The sequence below is a fragment of the Oryx dammah genome, unplaced genomic scaffold (assembly GCF_014754425.2).
Source record: "Oryx dammah isolate SB20612 unplaced genomic scaffold, SCBI_Odam_1.1 HiC_scaffold_11227, whole genome shotgun sequence".
Lineage (NCBI taxonomy): Eukaryota > Metazoa > Chordata > Mammalia > Artiodactyla > Bovidae > Oryx > Oryx dammah.
Window position 1 is genome coordinate 761,265 of NW_024080620.1, and position 17,848 is coordinate 779,112.

The 17,848-nt window shown below is 40.2% G+C and overlaps 1 non-coding gene across 1 annotated transcript; it reads right to left on the bottom strand.

The window, feature by feature from the left end:
• Positions 1–16,927: 16,927 nt before the first annotated feature.
• TRNAS-GGA lies at positions 16,928–16,999 on the bottom strand. The gene has a single exon. It is a non-coding gene; the product is annotated as a tRNA-Ser (tRNA).
• Between the last annotated feature and the right edge of the window lie 849 nt (positions 17,000–17,848).

Sequence of the window (17,848 nt, forward strand, 5' to 3'; positions counted from 1 at the left end):
CAAAATTAAGGTATTAGAGTTCTAAAGATCAACATCCTAACTGCTATTTCCAGGAGGATTCACCCCTCTAAGATAGATAGAGCCAAAAATACTACCTTAGAATTATCTTAGGGGTTATCAGAAATTCTTCAGACCAGCATTTTCTATAGCTTGGCCCTCCCTGAAAGCAAACCAAGTAGTTTGCTGATTTGCAGTAAGATTTCATCAGAACTTTCAACATTAAGGTTGGGAAAGGAAGTGACTGAAATTACCCTGAGGGGGAAAAATTGTATCTTTCCATTGTCTTACTCATAAGCAAATATTTTTTTTATTAAGAAAGCAAGTTTCCATTAAAATTAGAAACAAACGTTTGCCTTTCCACAAGCAGGGCAGGAGGGGATGAAGTAAAATTGAGGGAGGGGAGAATTAAAAATCAAATTCCAAAATGTAAGGGGAAAATGACTTCAAAAAGTATTTAGCGGAATTAATAACCACAGCATTTTTATAAAAACCAAAGGGCTTACATAGAGAGTTTTCCTTTATAGATAATGGCACTCATTTTCTTAAAAAAGAATAAAATGGTTATTTCTTCAGAACACTACACAGTCTCAGTTTCCAACAACCATAGAAGGGTTAGTTATGTCTGTGACTGTGGCCTTTAAGGCAAACTATTTAATTGTCTTATTTAAATTGTTAACTAAAAAATAAATGATGCAGGGAGTTATAAATAAGAAAAGTATATTTGGGGTCTTAAGAATTGCAACATGGAAGACATGGATTTGGGTAACCCTGAAAAAGAGTTCCCAGGGAGAAAAAGAGTCAGGGGCTTATAAAAACAAAAAAAGCCACAAGGCTGGTAAAATTTTGAACACTGATTGACTCTGACACAAGACAGCAAATACCTGTCTTTAAGCAGTCACAAGTTGCTTTATGGTAGGGATCCAACAAGTAGATGGGTTGTCATAAGTTACTCTAGGATAAGGTTCCTATAAGTATCTTGAATTTCTGGAAGGTGTCCTGGATATCTTCATCTGACCTCCCAAGGTCACATTCCATGCAGTCTGAGACTTGCATAAATCATACTTCCTTAATGGCCTCCCGGGTTTCATTGTAGAGAGCTCACTTAGCAGTACTCATTCCATTCTGATTTTCCTTTCACAAAATAAACATCTCTTTAGAAAAAAATTCTTCTGCATCTACATTTCTCACCTCCATTCTTACCATTACAGTTTGTTAAACTGCTTGTTTTCACCAGTTTCTGTCATCTGTCAGATGAGGGTATTGACTTAATATGAGCTTAAGAAGAAAGAGTGTATATTTCCTTTGAAAAATCCAATACATGACACAACCAATTGATTTATAAGCCTCACCTATATAATTTTCAAATATGCGAATAGACCTCAAGGAATTAGATGATTTTTGCCTGATAGACATGATTGCAGATGAGGTCTCCATTAAAACCACTTTAGAAAATTTTAAATGACACCCTAGTAATAGTTAGCTTCCAAACATAAAACATTAGTGCCACGTTAGTCAAATAAAATGTATAGTTATTGAATCACAGGAAATGCTAACATCATGTGCCTCAAAGGCCCCCTTTATTCAAACAATAAAAAGTTACAAAAAATTACAAAAGTAGGCAATGTTTATCTCCCATATCTAGTGGTATTTCTATAATAGGCAATGTGATGACAGATGCTGTATTTGACTTGATAGAATTTTGCTAGGGTTCAGGACCCTGTGAAGTCATCCAGGAAATATGCACCCATGTCATGGCCAAGATGACAGGGAGGAGGATGAGGTTTCAGAAAAGCCAGAGTGTCCCTCTGCTGTGTCTCCTCACTAAACTCTCAAAATACCTGAGTCCTCCCCACAGCAGCACTGTTTGAAAGTAAAATATGAATCCAGACAGGAATAAAATCCAGAGGTTATTAGCACTAGCTAGTAAATGGCAACGCACTCCAGTGTTCTTGCCTGGAGAATCCCAGGGAAGGAGGAGCCTGATGGGCTGCCGTCTATGGGGTCACACAGAGTCGGACACGACTGAAGCGACTTAGCAGCAGCAGCAGCACATGTGACTAGTGGTCAAGGTGCCACTAGTGGTAAAGAATCCGCCTGCTGATATAGGATACACAAGAGACACGGGTTCAATCCCTGGGTCAGGAATATCCCCTGGAGGACATGGCAACCCACTTCAGTATTTTTGCCTAGAAAATCCCATGGACAGAGACGCCTGGCAGGCTATAGTCCAAAGGGTCACAAAGAGTCAGACACAACTGAACGACTGAGCACACACAATATGTGACTGGGTGTTAGAGTCTGTCTTTCTGGAAGGAAAAGAACATATATACCTCATACAGTTATTGTGAGGGTTAAAAGGGTCAACACACACAAAAATATTTAGAACAGTGCTGGCAGATTCTACAAAATCAATAAATTATATACATAAATATCATGTAGTAATAGTTATGTGTTTTGAATAGAAAGTTCTTTTATGGTTTATGGAATATAAATAAAGAAGAAACTCATGGTACTATGAAGCTCTCTTTCCTCCAAGTGATATTAGGGAAAAAGTTTAAATGTGCTGGTAGGTCATGCATAGTTTGTAAAAGAATAAGCCCTAATCTCATATTCTAAATTGACAATCATGGCCACAATTATACTTCTATCCCTCTGTCTTCTACAGCTGTTAACATTTGCAGGTGTCACCGAAGCATTTGCATGCCAATTTCAGTAAAAATGTCTTATCTAAAAAGTGTCATATCCATTAGAATAGTATTTCTTTTCATAATTCATGAAAGATACTCTAAGGGGCAACCCCAACTACCTCTGTACTTTCCAACATCCACTCCCAGGGGCTGCAGTCACAAGTACCATGCAGACAGAAGGCACAATGTACAGAATCCATGTGCAATTAGAAAACCAAAGCCATCCAAGGTTTTCCCAGGTTAAAAATGACAGATCAGCATCTAGACCCCCCCCCAAAAAAAAGGCATTTCAACTTTATTTTGCAAAAATTAAAATATTCTGAATGCATAAGTGTGTGGAATCTTTTATCTAGTGAGCCAGGGCTAAATCTTCTGGATGAACATGAAAAACATATAAAAGAAAATGCTTCACTGAATAATCAATTCCAGACAGCTCTGTACAAAGAACATTTTTAATACAAGTCAAACACAAGGCAAAATATTCAGCATTAACTTCTATCAGGAAACTCTTTTGGGTGGCTATAAGGCATGAAATCTGACTCTGGTGAAGTTTGGTATCCAAATATGAATTAGCTGAAGGCAAAAGAAAAGAACAATGCATACAAGATTTCATGACTTCATTTATGGCTAGTGTCAGTTCATTGTGGGTCTTCCCATGGAAGCTGGCTGAAAATGATATTTTGTCATCTTAGTGCAGCAGATAACAAGGATTTGAAACAGGCTGCATCTTTTTTTTACATTGATATATAAGTGAGATATAACATTTCGTTAGTTTCAAGTGTACAACATAATGATTCACTATTTGTATACACTGGGAAGTAATCACCAACAGTAAGTCTGGTTAATGTCCAGCAGCATACATAGTTAAATTTTTTTTCTTGTGATGAGAACTTCTAAGCTCTACTCTCTTAGCAACTTTTAAATATGCAGTACATATGGTAGCCATAGTTGTCATGCTGCATATTGCATCCTCATGATTTGTATATTTTATAAGTGGAAGTTTCAATCTTTTTACCCTTTTCACCCACCCAACCCCCCACCTCCCATCTCTGCTAACTACCAAAACTATTCTCTGTTATCTATGAGACTGTTTTTTGAGGTTTTTCTTTTTTAGATTCTACATATAAGTATGATCATATGGTATCTGTGTTTTTCTGTCTGACTTATTTAGCATAATGCCCTCAGGTTCATCCATGTTGCTACAAATAGCAAAATTTCATTCTTCTCATCCAGGTTGCATCTTGATTACACTGCCATATTGAAAATCCAAGAAAGGCCAAAGATTTGACAGCCCTTGAAATAATTCATTTCATCACATTCCCCAAAGCATTAGAAGACTAGATGATACTCTGCCTCTTACCAAGGAATCCTCTTTGGTTTGAAGATTGCCATAGCCTGACTCTTCATGATTTCCTAGCCCCTTTTTATCTACTAACATAAGATTTTGCAATAAATGACCTTGCTTAACACCAGTTCATTAAAAGAAGGACAAAAACAAGCTTAAGAAAACCATCCTTATTGATATAAATGACAAAACATCATTTTGAAAGTTGCCTGACAAAATTGTATGTTTTAATGTAACTATACTGATGTATTTTATAGATATGTCCCACCCTCAAAACATAAATTTCAGAGACCACTAAGAACATTACCATCTGAGCTAAAGCCTCAAGAAACCAAGCATATGGACAGTAAGATCCTAATTGATAATTAACAAAAGTGAATTTACAGAGGTCCCTGAATGTACAACTTACCTTGCTCCAAAGAAAGACATAGTTTTATGAGAAACTAGAACAGAGAATTACTGAAAGAAATTAAATGAGTCTGGTCAGTTTGTCAAGTCAAATTACATAAACTGTGATGTAAACTATTACATCCCTAGCTGCTTATCTAATTATGTAAAAAGGATAAATGGGGAGGGCTGGGAGGGTAGAGTGCCCTTCCCATTTTCCTTTATTCTACTTTGAATCCAATTCCTAACTCTTGAACACATGCTGATAATGGATTCTGTTGCATTGCTTAATCTACTCTTTCAACCCCCCTCTCTCTATATCTACTTGTACGTGTATCTCTGTCCTTCTCTCCTCTCCCACTATCAATCTCTCACTCCTTTTTCAAACATGATCTTCAATAGTCAAAATTAACTTGTCTAGTGATTCCTGGGCAGTCTATCAGATATGGGTTCCACTAAGGAAATCAAAGCACTGGCCATAGCAAACACCCTCTTCCAACAACACAAGAGAAAACTCTACACATGGACATCACCAGATGGTCAACACTGAAATCAGATTGATTGCATAATTTGCAAACAAAGATGGAGAAGCTCTACACAGTCAGCAAAAACAAGACCGGGAGCTGACTCAGATCATGGCTCAGATCATGAACTCTTTATTGCCAAATTCAGACTTAAATTGAAGAAAGCAGGGAAAACCACTAGGCCATTCAAGTATTACCTAAATCACATCCCTTATGATGATACAGTGGAAGTGAGAAATAGATTTAAAGGACTAGAGCTGATAGACAGAGTGCCTGATGAACTATGGATGGAGGTTCATGACATTGTACAGGAGACAGGAAGCAAGACCATCCTCAAGAAAAAGAAATGCAAAAAAAAGCAAAATGGCTGTCTGAGGAGGCCTTACAAATAGCTGTGAAAAGAAGAGAAGCAAAAAGCAAAGGAGAAAAGGAAAGATATACCCAATTGAATGCAGAGTCCCAAAGAATAGCAAGGAGAGATAAGAAAGCCTTCCTCAGTAATCAATGCAAAGAAATAGAGGAAAATAATAGAATGGGAAAGACTAGAGATCTCTACAAGAAAATAAGAGATACCAAGGGAACATTTCATGCAAAGATGAGCTCAATAAAGGACAGAAATAGTACGTATATGACAGAAGCAGAAGATATTAAGAAGAGGTGACAAGAATACACAGAAGAACTGTACAAAAAGATCTTCATGACCCAGATAATCATGATGGTGTGATCACTCACCTAGAGCCAGACATCCTGGAATGTGAAGTCAAGTGGGCCTTTGGAAGCATCATTACGAATAAAGCTAGTGGAGGTGATGGAAATCCAGTTGAGCTATTTCAAATCTTGAAAGATGATGCTGTGAAAGTGCTGCACAGCAATATGCCAGCAAATTTGGAAACTCAGCAGTGGCCACAGGACAAGAAAAGGTCAGTTTTCTTTCCAATCCCAAAGAAAGACAATGTCTAAGAATGCTCAAACTACCACACAATTGCACTCATCTCACATGCTTGCAAAGTAATGCTCAAAATTCTCCAAGCCAGGCTTCAGCAATACGGGAACTGTGAACTTCCAGATGTTCAAGCTGGATTTAGAAAAGGCAGAAGAACCAGAGATCAAATTGCCAACATCCATTGGATCCTCAGAAAAGCAAGGGAGTTCTAGAAAACACCTATTTCTGCTTTATTGACTATGCCAAAGCCTTTGACTGTGTGGATCACAATAAACTGTGGAAAATTCTTCAAGTGATGGCAATACCAGACCAAATGACCTGCCTCTTGAGAAATGTGTATGCAGGTCAGGAAGTAACAGTTAGAACTGGACATGGAACAACAGACTGGTTTCAAATAGGAAAAGTAGTACGTCAAGGCTATATATTGTCACCCTGCTTACTTAACTTATATGCAGAGTACATCATGAGAAACACTGGGCTGGATGAAGCACAAGCTGGAATCAAGGTTGCTGGGAGAAATATCAGTAACCTCAGATCTGCAGATGACACCACCCTTATTGCAGAAAGAGAAGAGGAATTAAAGAGTGTCTTGATGAAAGTGAAAGAAGAGAGTGAAAAAGTTGGCTTAAAGCTCAACATTCAGAAAACTAAGATCATGGCATCCAGTCCCATCACTTCATGGCAAATAGATGGGGAAACAGTGGAAGCAGTGGCTGACTTTATTTTTCTGGGCTCCAAAATCACTGTAGATGGTGATTGCAGCCATGATATTTAAAGACGCTTACTCCTTGGAAGGAAAATTATGGCCAACCTAGACAGCATATTAAAAAGTAAAGACATTACTTTGCCAACAAAGGCCCATCTAGTCAAGGCTATGGTTTTTCCAATGGTCATGTATGGATGTGAGAGATGGAATATAAAGAAAGCTGAGCACCAAAAAATTGATGCTTTTGAACTGTGGTGTTGGAGAAGACTCTTGAGAGTCCCTTGGACTGCAAGGAGATCCAGCTAGTCAATCCTAAAGGAAATCAGTCCTGAATATTCATTGGAAGGATGGATTTTGAAGCTGAAACTCCAGTACTTTGGCCACCTGATGCGAAGAACTGACTCATTTGAAAAGACCCTGATGCTGGGAAAGATTGAAGGTGGGAGGAGAAGGGGATGACAGAGGATGAGATGGTTGGATGGCATCACTGACTCAATGGACATAAGTTTGAGTAAACTCCAGGAGTTGGTGATGGACAGGGAGGCCTGGCGTGCTGCAGTCCATGGGCTCTCAAAGAGTTGGACATGACTGAGCAACTGAACTGAACTCAAGGAAATCAGCTTTAAATCAGATTTGGAGAATTGGGGATTTAAAATGTTCATGACTGGACTCCCCTGGTGGTCCAGTGGTTAAGAATCCACCTGTCAATGAAAGGTACATGGGTTTGATCCCTGGTTCAGGTAGATTCCACATGCCAAGGGGCAACTAAGCTCATGCACCACAGCTACTGAGCCCGTGCTCTAGGGCCCACACACCGCAACTGCTGAAGCCCTTGAGCCTAGAGTCCATGCTTTGCAACAAAGCTACCACAATGAGAAGCCTGCACACGACAACGAAGAGGAGCCCCCACTTGCTGCAAATATAGAAAGTCCACATGCAGCAACCATGGCCCAATGAAGCCAAAATTAAAATTAAAAGATAAAACTTATTTTAAAAAGTGATCAAGACCATTAATTCTGAAGCAGTATAATTTTTCACTATCTTTCAAATATTCAGTGTAGTATATGAGTACATGAAGTGTGATCATAAAAATATCAGAATAAACTTTTTATCAAAAATATAAGTCTTGTGCATGCTCCAGAGTTTTTAGAGAGTGTCTCCTTCCAATCATTTTGGGAGATTTCAGTTGTGCCACTGCTCCAGATATTTCTGAAATTCCTTCACAATTCTCTTTTTTGATAGCAGCATATCGGTATCTTTATTTTGTAGTGAATCAACAAACTCTGAGGGTATATATTATTTTTGAAATGTGTTCTAAGTCATTTAGAGTTAAATTCTGTGATTAAAATTGGGTAAATATTATTTGAGGTCGAACTGAACTATGACTATAAATTTCTAGCCAGAATATGTTATTCATCTTTTACTCCTTTCAGAGTCTAATGCTATCATACTCTCAAGAAATGCTAGTCAGAATGGATAATAGATTTCATTGCATGGGTCATAAACTAGTTCTGAAGAGCATTCTGAGAATTTCAGAATAATCACAGTCTCTTTTAGGTGTCTACTTTGAGTGAAATATTTCTGATATTATATGTGTAAATTCCAGTGGTTTTAAAATCTCCTTACTTTATTGCCACATTCTTAATATGTATCAGTTGACTGGGTTTGGCCATTTGCAGCATGTTGACTTATACAGTCATGTATGGATGTGAGAGTAGGACTATAAAGAAAGCTGAGCACCAAAGAATTGATGCTTTTGAACTGTGGTGTTGGAGAAGACTCTTGAGAGTCCCTTGGACTGCAAGGAGATTCAACCAGTCTATCCCAAAGGAATCAGTCCTGAATATTCATTGGAAGGGCTGATGCTGAAGCTGAAACTCCAATACTTTGGCCCTTGATGTGAAGAACTGACTCATTGGTAAAGACCCTGGTGCTGGGAAATATTGAAGGTGGGAGGAGAAGGGGACGACAGAGGATGAGATGATTGGATGGCATCACCGACTCGATGAACATGAGTTTGAGTAAGCTCCGGGAGCTGGTGATGGACAGGGAAGCCTGGCATACTGCAGTCCATGAGGGTCACAAAGAGTTGGACATGGCTGAGTGACTGAATTGATTAACTTATACAGTCTGACTTCTCTTCAGATATCCTGGCACTTCTGTTAATGATAAGCTATGATTTCCATTTTGATCTAGAAAAGGGGTCCACAAACTTTTTTTGGTAAAGGACCAGATAGCAAGTATTTTAGACCTTGAGCACCAAGCTGCAAAATTAATGATCTTACTTAGCATTGATGAAATTCAAAATATAATAATAATAATAATTGAATATAATTTTTTATAATATCAATCTACTAGTAACAAGGATTAAATTCTTATTTGGAGGGTAATATTTCACTTAATTGGGGTCATAATCAATGCTTTCTATCATCAAACTGATAGCAAATGTTCACACATTAAAAACAATTTTTACAAAACAGGCAGTTGGCCAGATTTGTCCAACAGCCAGTTTACCAACTCTTGGTCTAGTGACTACAGTGAATTACCACTAACTCTACAGATTGGTTTATCTCTCCAAGGAGAATCAGAAAGAACCTGTTATGATCTGAGTATTTTTGTCCTTCCAAATTCTTTGTGTTGAAATCCTAACCCCCCCAAAATGATATCAGTAGGTGGGATCCTTGGGGGTGATTTAGTCATGCAGATAGAGACCTTAAGAATGAGATTAATGGAAACAACCTAAATGTCCATCAACAGAGAAATGTGAAGATGTGGTACATATATACAATGGAATATTACTTAGCCATAAAAAAAGAAGGAAACTGCCATTTGCAGCCACATGGATGGACCTAGAGATTGTTATGCTGAGTGAAGTAAGTCAAAGAAGGAGAGATATCATATGACATCCCTTATATGGGAAATCTAAAAAGAAATGATACAAATGAACTTATTTATGGGAAAGAAATAGACTCACAGACTCAGAGAACATACTTATGGTTGCCAGGGGAAGAATGGTGGGAACAGACAGAGAACTTGGAATTCACATGTACACACTGCCATATTTAAAATGGATAACCAGTAAGGTCCTACTGTATACAACAGGGAACTCTGCTCAGTGTTATGTGGCAGCCTGAATGGGAGGGGAGTTTGATAAGAAGGGATACATGGATATATATGATTGAGTCCCTTTTGCTGTCCACCTGAAATCATCACAATATTGTTAACCGGCTGTATTCCAATATAAAATAAAAAAGATAAAAAATGAATGAGAGTAGTGTCTTTATAAAAGAGACCCTATAAAGCTCCCTAGTCCCTTTAGCCATGCGAGGGTTCAAGGAGAATGACCTGAAAAAGGAGCCTCGCCCAACCACGCTGGCATGTGATCTCAGACTTCCAGCCTCCAGAACTGTGAGAAATCAGTTTGTTGTTTATAAGCCACCCAGTCTTTGGTTATAGCAGACCAAATAAACTATGACAAATCAGCCTACATTTAATTTCATTAAGCCAAGAACCATTTTCCTGGCAGCCTGGTACCATTCATTGTTTTCAAGCCCATTTCCTTGGTGCTGTAGGGTAGAGAAGGCTAAGACATCTATCAGGCAACTGGTTCTGAATACTGTTCTCAGATTTACTGTATTTCATTGATTCAAAGACATGAAGTTTTTCACATTTTAATATCTCTAAAATTAGGTTGGGCCTTACTATCAATGATTTAATTGAATTGACAAGATTTATTTCTTTCTTAGTGCAAATAAAATGGCAAGGAGACTTATAACTGATGCTATCTTAGCTTCTATGAAATATGGTACTATTTCTCATTCAAAGCTGCAGTTCAGCTCCCTTTGGAGTCTCTTCACCTTCAAATAACTGCTTTTCTTATTAGAGCTTATGTTCTGCTTCCTCCTATTGCCACAGAAATGGGCCCTTTTGGAAATGTCATTCCCAGGGAAGGCCTTGGATGCACATCAAGAGGCTATCAATTTTGGATTACTTGGCAGCTGGGTGTCATATGACTCTATTTAGGAGTAAACTTTCTTATAAATTTAGACTTTATCTTCTGAAAAAATTAAAATTCCCTTCCTTTCCAAATGACAAGAGGGAGAATTCTTGATAGTTAGTTTATCCAGCATACAACCACCTCTCCCTTCTGGACTAACTTTCCAGGAGGGGAAAAGCCAGCCCACCTCCTAAGTTGGCACAGGGTGGGGTTCCTTGACAACAGCCTCTCCAAATCTGATGTCAGGCACCACCTGGTGTCTGCATCGAGAAGGTACAACCAATTGTCTTATTGAAGGAAGTCTGAAGGATAGGCAAAAAGTTGGAATGCAATAAATAGAACCAGAAGTCAGGCTCAGACAACACGAGGCATTACAACCCATGTATCTGCTTTACCACATGGAATATGAAAGCCGTATATGAGTAAACATAGTGTAACATAACTAATTGGTTAAAAAACCAAAACAGCTACTGTGGAAAGGGCATGAGATAGACATCAGACGTCCTTGGCATTAATTTTGGGTTTACCATTAATCTGTAGATGGCCTGTTACATCAGTTCAGTCACTCAGTCATGTCCAGCTCTTTGAGATCCCCATGGACTGCAGCATGCCAGGCCTCCCTGTCCATCACCAACTCTCGGAGCTTGTTCAAACTCATGTTCCTTGAGTCAGTGATGCCATCCAACCATCTCATTCTCTGTCCTCCTCTTCTCCTCCTGCCTTCCACCTTTCCCAGCATCAGGGTCTTTTCAAACGAATCACCTCTTCACATCAAGTGGCCAAAGTATTGGAGCTTCAGCTTCAGCATCAGTCCTTCCAATGAATATTCAGGACTAATTTCCTTTAGGATGGACTGGTTGGATCTCCTTGCAGTCCAAGGGACTCTCAAGAGTCTTCTCCAACACCATAGTTCAAAAGCATTGATTCTTCAGTGCTTAGCTTTCTTTATAGTCCAACTCTCACATCCATACATGACTACTGGAAAAACCATAGCTTTGACTAGACTGACCTTTGTTGGTAAGGTAAAGTCTCTGCTTTTTAATATGCTGTCTAGGTTGGTCATAGCTTTTCTTCCAAGGAATAAGTCTTTTTATTTCATGCAGTCACCATCTGCAGTGATTTTGAAGCCCTCCAAAAATAAAGTCTCTCACTGTTTCCATTGTTTCCCTATCTATTTGCCATGAAGTGATGGGACCAGATGCCAAGATCTTAGTTTTCTGAATGTTGAGTTTTACTCCAGTTTTTTCACTCTCCTCTTTCACTTTCATCAAGAAGCTCTTCAATTCTTCTCCTCTTTCTGCCATAAGGGTGGTGTCATCTGTATATCTGAGGTTATTGATATTTATCCCAGAAATCTTGATTCCAGCTTGTGCTTCATCCAGCCCAGCATTTCTCATGATGTACTCTGCCATATAAGTTAAATAAGCAGGATTAGAATATATAGCCTTGATGTACTCACATCCCTATTTGAAACCAGTCTGTTGTTCGATGTCCAGTTCTAACTGTTGCTTCCTGACCTGCATACGGATTTCTCAGGAGGCAGGTCAGGTGGTCTGGTATTCCCATCTCTTGAAGAATTTTCCACAGTTTGCTGTGATCCACACAGTCAAAGGCTTTGACATAGTCAATAAAGTAGAAGTAAATGTTTGTCTGGAACTCTCTTGCTTTTTTGATGATCCAGTGGATGTTGGCAATTTGAGATCTGGTTCCTTTGCCTTTTCTAAATCCAGCTCGAACATCTGGAAGTTCACAGTTCATGTACTGTTGAAGTCTAGATTGGAGAATTTTGAGCATTACTTTGCTAGTGTGTGAAGTGAGTGCAATTGTGCAGTAGTTTGGATATCCTTTGGCATTGCCTTTCTTTGGTATTGGAATGAAAACTGACCTTTTCCAGTCTTGTGGCCACTGCTGCATTTTCCAAATTTGCTGGCGTTTTGATGGAAACAGTCACCAGTTAATCATTGAACAAAAGTTCAAGTAGTGTTCGCATACTTGTGTGAAAACCTTGTGTGCACCAGGACCCAGGAGAAAGGAGCAATGACCCCACAAAAGACTGATCCAGACTTGCCTGTGAGTGTCCAGGAGTCTCTGTCAGAGGCATTGGTTGGCGGTGGCCTGCTCCAGGGTCAGGGACACTGAGTGTGGCAGTGAGTGCATGGGACCTTTTGAAGGAAGCTGCCATTACTTTCATTACCTCCATCATAGTTTGGTCTCAGGTCAAACAACAGAGAGGGAACACAGCCCCCCCCCCCATCAACAGAAAATTGGATTAAAGATTCACTGAGCATGGCCTCGCCCATCAGAACAAGACCCAGTGTCCCCCACAGTCAGTCTCTCCCACCTGGAAGTTTCCATAAGCCTGTTATCCTTACCCATCAGAGGACTGACAGAATAAAAACCACAGTCACAGAAAACTAACCAAACTGATCACATGGACCATAGCCTTGTCTAACTCAGTGAAACTATGAGCCATGCCATGTAGGGCCACCCAAGTAAAACAATGATTAAGATGGTGGAGTAAAAAGATGTGCACTCATCTTCCCCTGTGAGAACTCCAAAATTACATCTCCCTGGCAAACAACCATTGACAGGAGAAAGTTGGATCCCACCAAAAAAAGATGCCCCATGTCCAGGGGCAAAGGAGAAGCCCAAGTAAGATGGTATGAGGGGCAAAATCACATTTAGAATCAAACCCCATACCCACCAGAGACACTCAGAGGGTTCAAACAAAACCTTTTGCACAACAGGACATAGAGACCCCACAGAGACTGAGCCAGACCTGTGTTTGAGTCTCCTATGGAGGTACAAGTCAGGAGTGGCCTGCCACAGGGGCAGGGACTCTGAGTGCAGCTACCTGTTCACACAGCCTGTGGCATAAGCCCTCTTGGAGGAGGTCTCCATTAACTCCACCAGATAGCCACTGAGCAGATGACCCACAAACTGTAGAACAATCATACCAAAGAACTTCTCGCACTGTTAAGAAAGCTTTAGGACCCACAACAGATTTCCCAACCTGGGGATCTGGCAAGGGGACTGAGAACTCCTAGAGAATTTGACTTTGGAGGCCAGTGGGATTTGATTACAGAACTTACACAGGAGTGGGGAAACAGACTCTTGGAGGGCACAAACAAAACCTTGTGCTCACCAGGGCCTGTTACATGGCAGGCACTTTATTAGGTACTTGAGCCTAGCATTGTGCTGAATGCACTACATAGATTATTTCACTCAAACCTTATACAAACTTACAGTGTCTGCCTCTCCTTTCTGTTATCTGTGGGATGTAGCTTTTGAGAAAGAACTCAGGAGGTTTAATACCATGAAAGACCTAATCCTCTTAATCAAGAGGTGTGAAAGCAGAGGACAAAGGAGCAGGAGAGAGCTTCATCACTGGCCTGACCAAGGGCTAAAATCCTTGCTGTTACTAGTGAAAGTGTTTCCTCACATACAAGGCTATCTCCAAGTCATTATAAAAGTTTGCTACCAATTTTCTTTTTGTGATCCCTCAGTCACACCAAAAATCAGATGACTTCTCAGTAAAAGTCAGGGTTCCCAGAGCTATTTCCACTACTCCGTGGCTGTCTGAACTCTCCATCATTGTGCAAATGCCAAGAATTGCATCACATAACTGTAGCAACAGTCTCACCATTCCTGCAGCCCTCCCAGTCATCAATCTCCCCAGCACCACTCATAGACGGGGCTAGGGCCAGAGATGAATCACAAACATAAGGAAAGAAAATGTATAAACATATGGAGGAAATAAAACTCTCCTGGAAAGTGGCAGAATTTATTTTCACTCTCCAGGAGCTGTCCTCCAGACTTGCAAACCTCCACCTTCTTAAAAAAGCATCTGGAAGTTCAGAATTACTTTCATCTGGGAAATTTGTGAACTGTGACTCCAATATTTTGCATCTGTTTTCTTGCTTAAGACTTTTGAGAGCACTACAGGAAGAGCACTTTCTCTCATCTCTTACTATCTTCACTCCTGAGAGGTTCAGGATTAGTTTAGGTAGGCTCATAAAAAAAAATAATAATAATTTGAATCTCAGGAAAGCTTTTAGGTAAATGAGATCATGTCTATGAAAATTTTGTGTAACCTGAAAAGTTTGTGAATATGTCAGGGTTCGGTTCAAAAGCAAATTTGTGAATATTACGGGATAAACTATTTAGTTGAGCACTTTGCACAGAATAGGGGAGAAGCTGCAGAAGTATAGATCTGCAAGAGGATATAAGACAATTAGAGAAAGAGTCAGTAACCGGACTTCCCTGGTAGTCTAGTGGTTAAGAATTCGCCTGCCAGTGCAAGGGATACAGGTTCAATCCCTGGTTCAGGTAGATCCCACATGCTGGTGGAGGGGGGAAACTAAGCTCATGCACCACAACTATTGAGCTTGTGCTCTATAGTCCAGGAACCACAACTACTGAAGCCTAAGCACTCTAGAGCCTGTGCTCCAAAATCAGAGAAGCCATTACAATGAGAAGGCTGCACACCATAACTAGAGAGTACCCCCTCCTTGCCACAACTACAGAAAGCCCACACACAGCAACAAAGACCCAGCATAGCCAAAAATAAATTAATTAATAAAAAAAAAATCTGTGTCATTAACCAATGCACCTAAAGCTCTGGCACAGATGGACTAGTTACTCTATCTCTCCTCGCCTAGGTCTCCTCAGCTGTAATGGTAAGGAAGGGAGTCTCTAGAAGCTGACCACCTGTGTTCAAATCCTATATCTGCCACTTCTTAGCTGTGCAGCCCTGGGCAAGTTAATTTATCTCTCTGTATCTCATATCCTCATTTGTAAAATAAAGGTTATAACAGCACCTATCTGATAGGGTTGTTGTGAGGATTAAACAAAATGACAATTAGAACAGTGCCTGGAATATGTAAGCGTTCAGTAAGTGTAGTTATCTTTATGATCAAAGAAGTACTGTGATTGTGATATCGCTCCGTCATGTCTGACTCTTTGTGATCCTGCGGACCCCTGCAGGCTCCTCTCTGTCCATGGGTTTCCCAAGGCAAGAATACTGGCATGGGTAGCCATTCCCTTCTCCAGGGGATCTGCCCAACCCAGGGATTCAACCTGGGTCTCCCGCATTGCAGGCAGATCCTTTACCGTCTGAGCCACCAGGGAAGTGATGCACTGGTCAAAGCAAACACCTTCTTCCAACAACACAAGAGAAGACTCTACACATGGACATCACCAGATGGTCAACACCGAAATCAGATTGATTATATTGTTTGCAACCAAATATGGAGAAGCTCTATACAGTCAACAAAAACAAGACCAGGAGCTGACTGTGGCTCAGATCATGAACTCCTTATTACCAAATTCAGACTCAAGTTGAAGAAAGCAGGGACAACCGCTAGACCATTCAGGTATGACCTAAATCAAATCCCTTACAACTATACAGTGGAAGTGAGAAATAGATTTAAGGGACTAGATCTGATAGATAGAATGCCTGATGAACTATGGACTGAGGTTCATGACATTGTACAGGAGACAGGGATCAAGACCATCCCCGTGGAAAAGAAATGCAAAAAAGCAAAATGGCTGTCTGGGGAGGCCTTACAAATAGCTGTGAAAAGAAGAGAGGCGAAAAGCAAAGGAGAAAAGGAAAGATATAAGCATCTGAATGCAGAGTTCCAAAGAATAGCAAGAAGAGATAAGCCTTCTTCAGCAATCAATGCAAAGAAATAGAGGAAAACAACAGAATGGGAAACACTAGAGATCTCTTTAAGAAAATTAGAGATACCAAGGGAACATTTCATGCAAAGATGGGCTCGATAAAGGATAGAAATGGTCTGGACCTAACAGAAGCAGAAGATATTAAGAAGAGGTGGCAAGAATACACGGAAGAACTGTACAAAAAAGATCTTCACGACCCAGATAATCATGATCATGTGATCACTAATCTAGAGCCAGACATCTTGGAATGTGAAGTCAAGTGGGCCTTAGAAAGCATCACTATGAACAAAGCTAGTGGAGGTGATGGAATTCCAGTTGAGCTGTTTCAAATTCTGAAGAATGATGCTGTGAAAGTGCTGCACTCAATATGCCAGCAAATTTGGAAAACAGCAGTGGCCACAGGACTGGAAAAATGTCAGTTTTCATTCCAATTCCAAAGAAAGGCAATACCAAAGAATACTCAAACTACCACACAATTGCACTCATCTCACATGATAGTAAGTGAAGTGAAGTGAAGTGAAGTGAAGTGAAGTCATTCAGTCATGTCCGACTCTTTGCGACCCCATGGACTATAGCCTACCAGGCTCCTCCCTCCATGAGATTCGCTAGGCAAGAATACTGGAGTGGGTTGCCATTTCCTTCTCCAGGGGATCTTCCCTACCCAGGGATTGAACCTGGGACTCCAGCATTCCAGGCAGATGCTTTAACCTCTGAGCCACCAGGGAAGTAAAGTATTTCTCAAAATTCTCCAAGCCAGGCTTCAGCAATACATGGCCATGAACTCCCTGATGTTCAAGCTGGTTTTAGAAAAGGCAGAGGAACCAGAGATCAAATTGCCAACATCCGCTGGATCATGGAAAAAGCAAGAGAGTTCCAGAAAAACATCCTTTTCTCTTTTATTAACTATTCCAAAGCCTTTGACTGTGTGGATCACAATAAACTGTGGAAAATTCTGAAAGAGATGGGAATACCAGACCACCTAACCTGCCTCTTGAGAAATCTGTATGCTGGTCAAGAAGCAACAGTTAGAACTGGACATGGAACAACAGACTGGTTCCAAATAAGAAAAGGAAAAAGAATTCCAGAAAAACATCCTTTTCTCTTTTATTGACTATTCCAAAGCCTTTGACTGTGTGGATCACAATAAACTGTGGAAAATTCTGAAAGAGATGGGAATACCAGACCACCTAACCTGTCTCTTGAGAAATCTGTATGCAGGTCAGGAAGCAACAGTTAGAACTGGACATGGAACAACAGACTGGTTCCAAAGAGGAAAAGGAGTACAGACTGTATATTGTCACCCTGCTTATTTAACCTATATGCAGAGTACATCATGAGAAACGCTGGACTGGAAGAAACACAAGCTGGAATCAAGATTGCTGGGAGAAATATCAATCACCTCAGATATGCAGATGACACCACCCTTATGGCAGAAAGTGAAGAAGAACTAAAGAGCCTCTTGATGAAAGTGAAAAAGGAGAGCGAAAAAGTTGGCTTAAAGCTCAACATTCAGAAAACGAAGATCATGGCATCTGGTCCCATCACTTCATGGGAAATAGATGGGGAAACAGTGG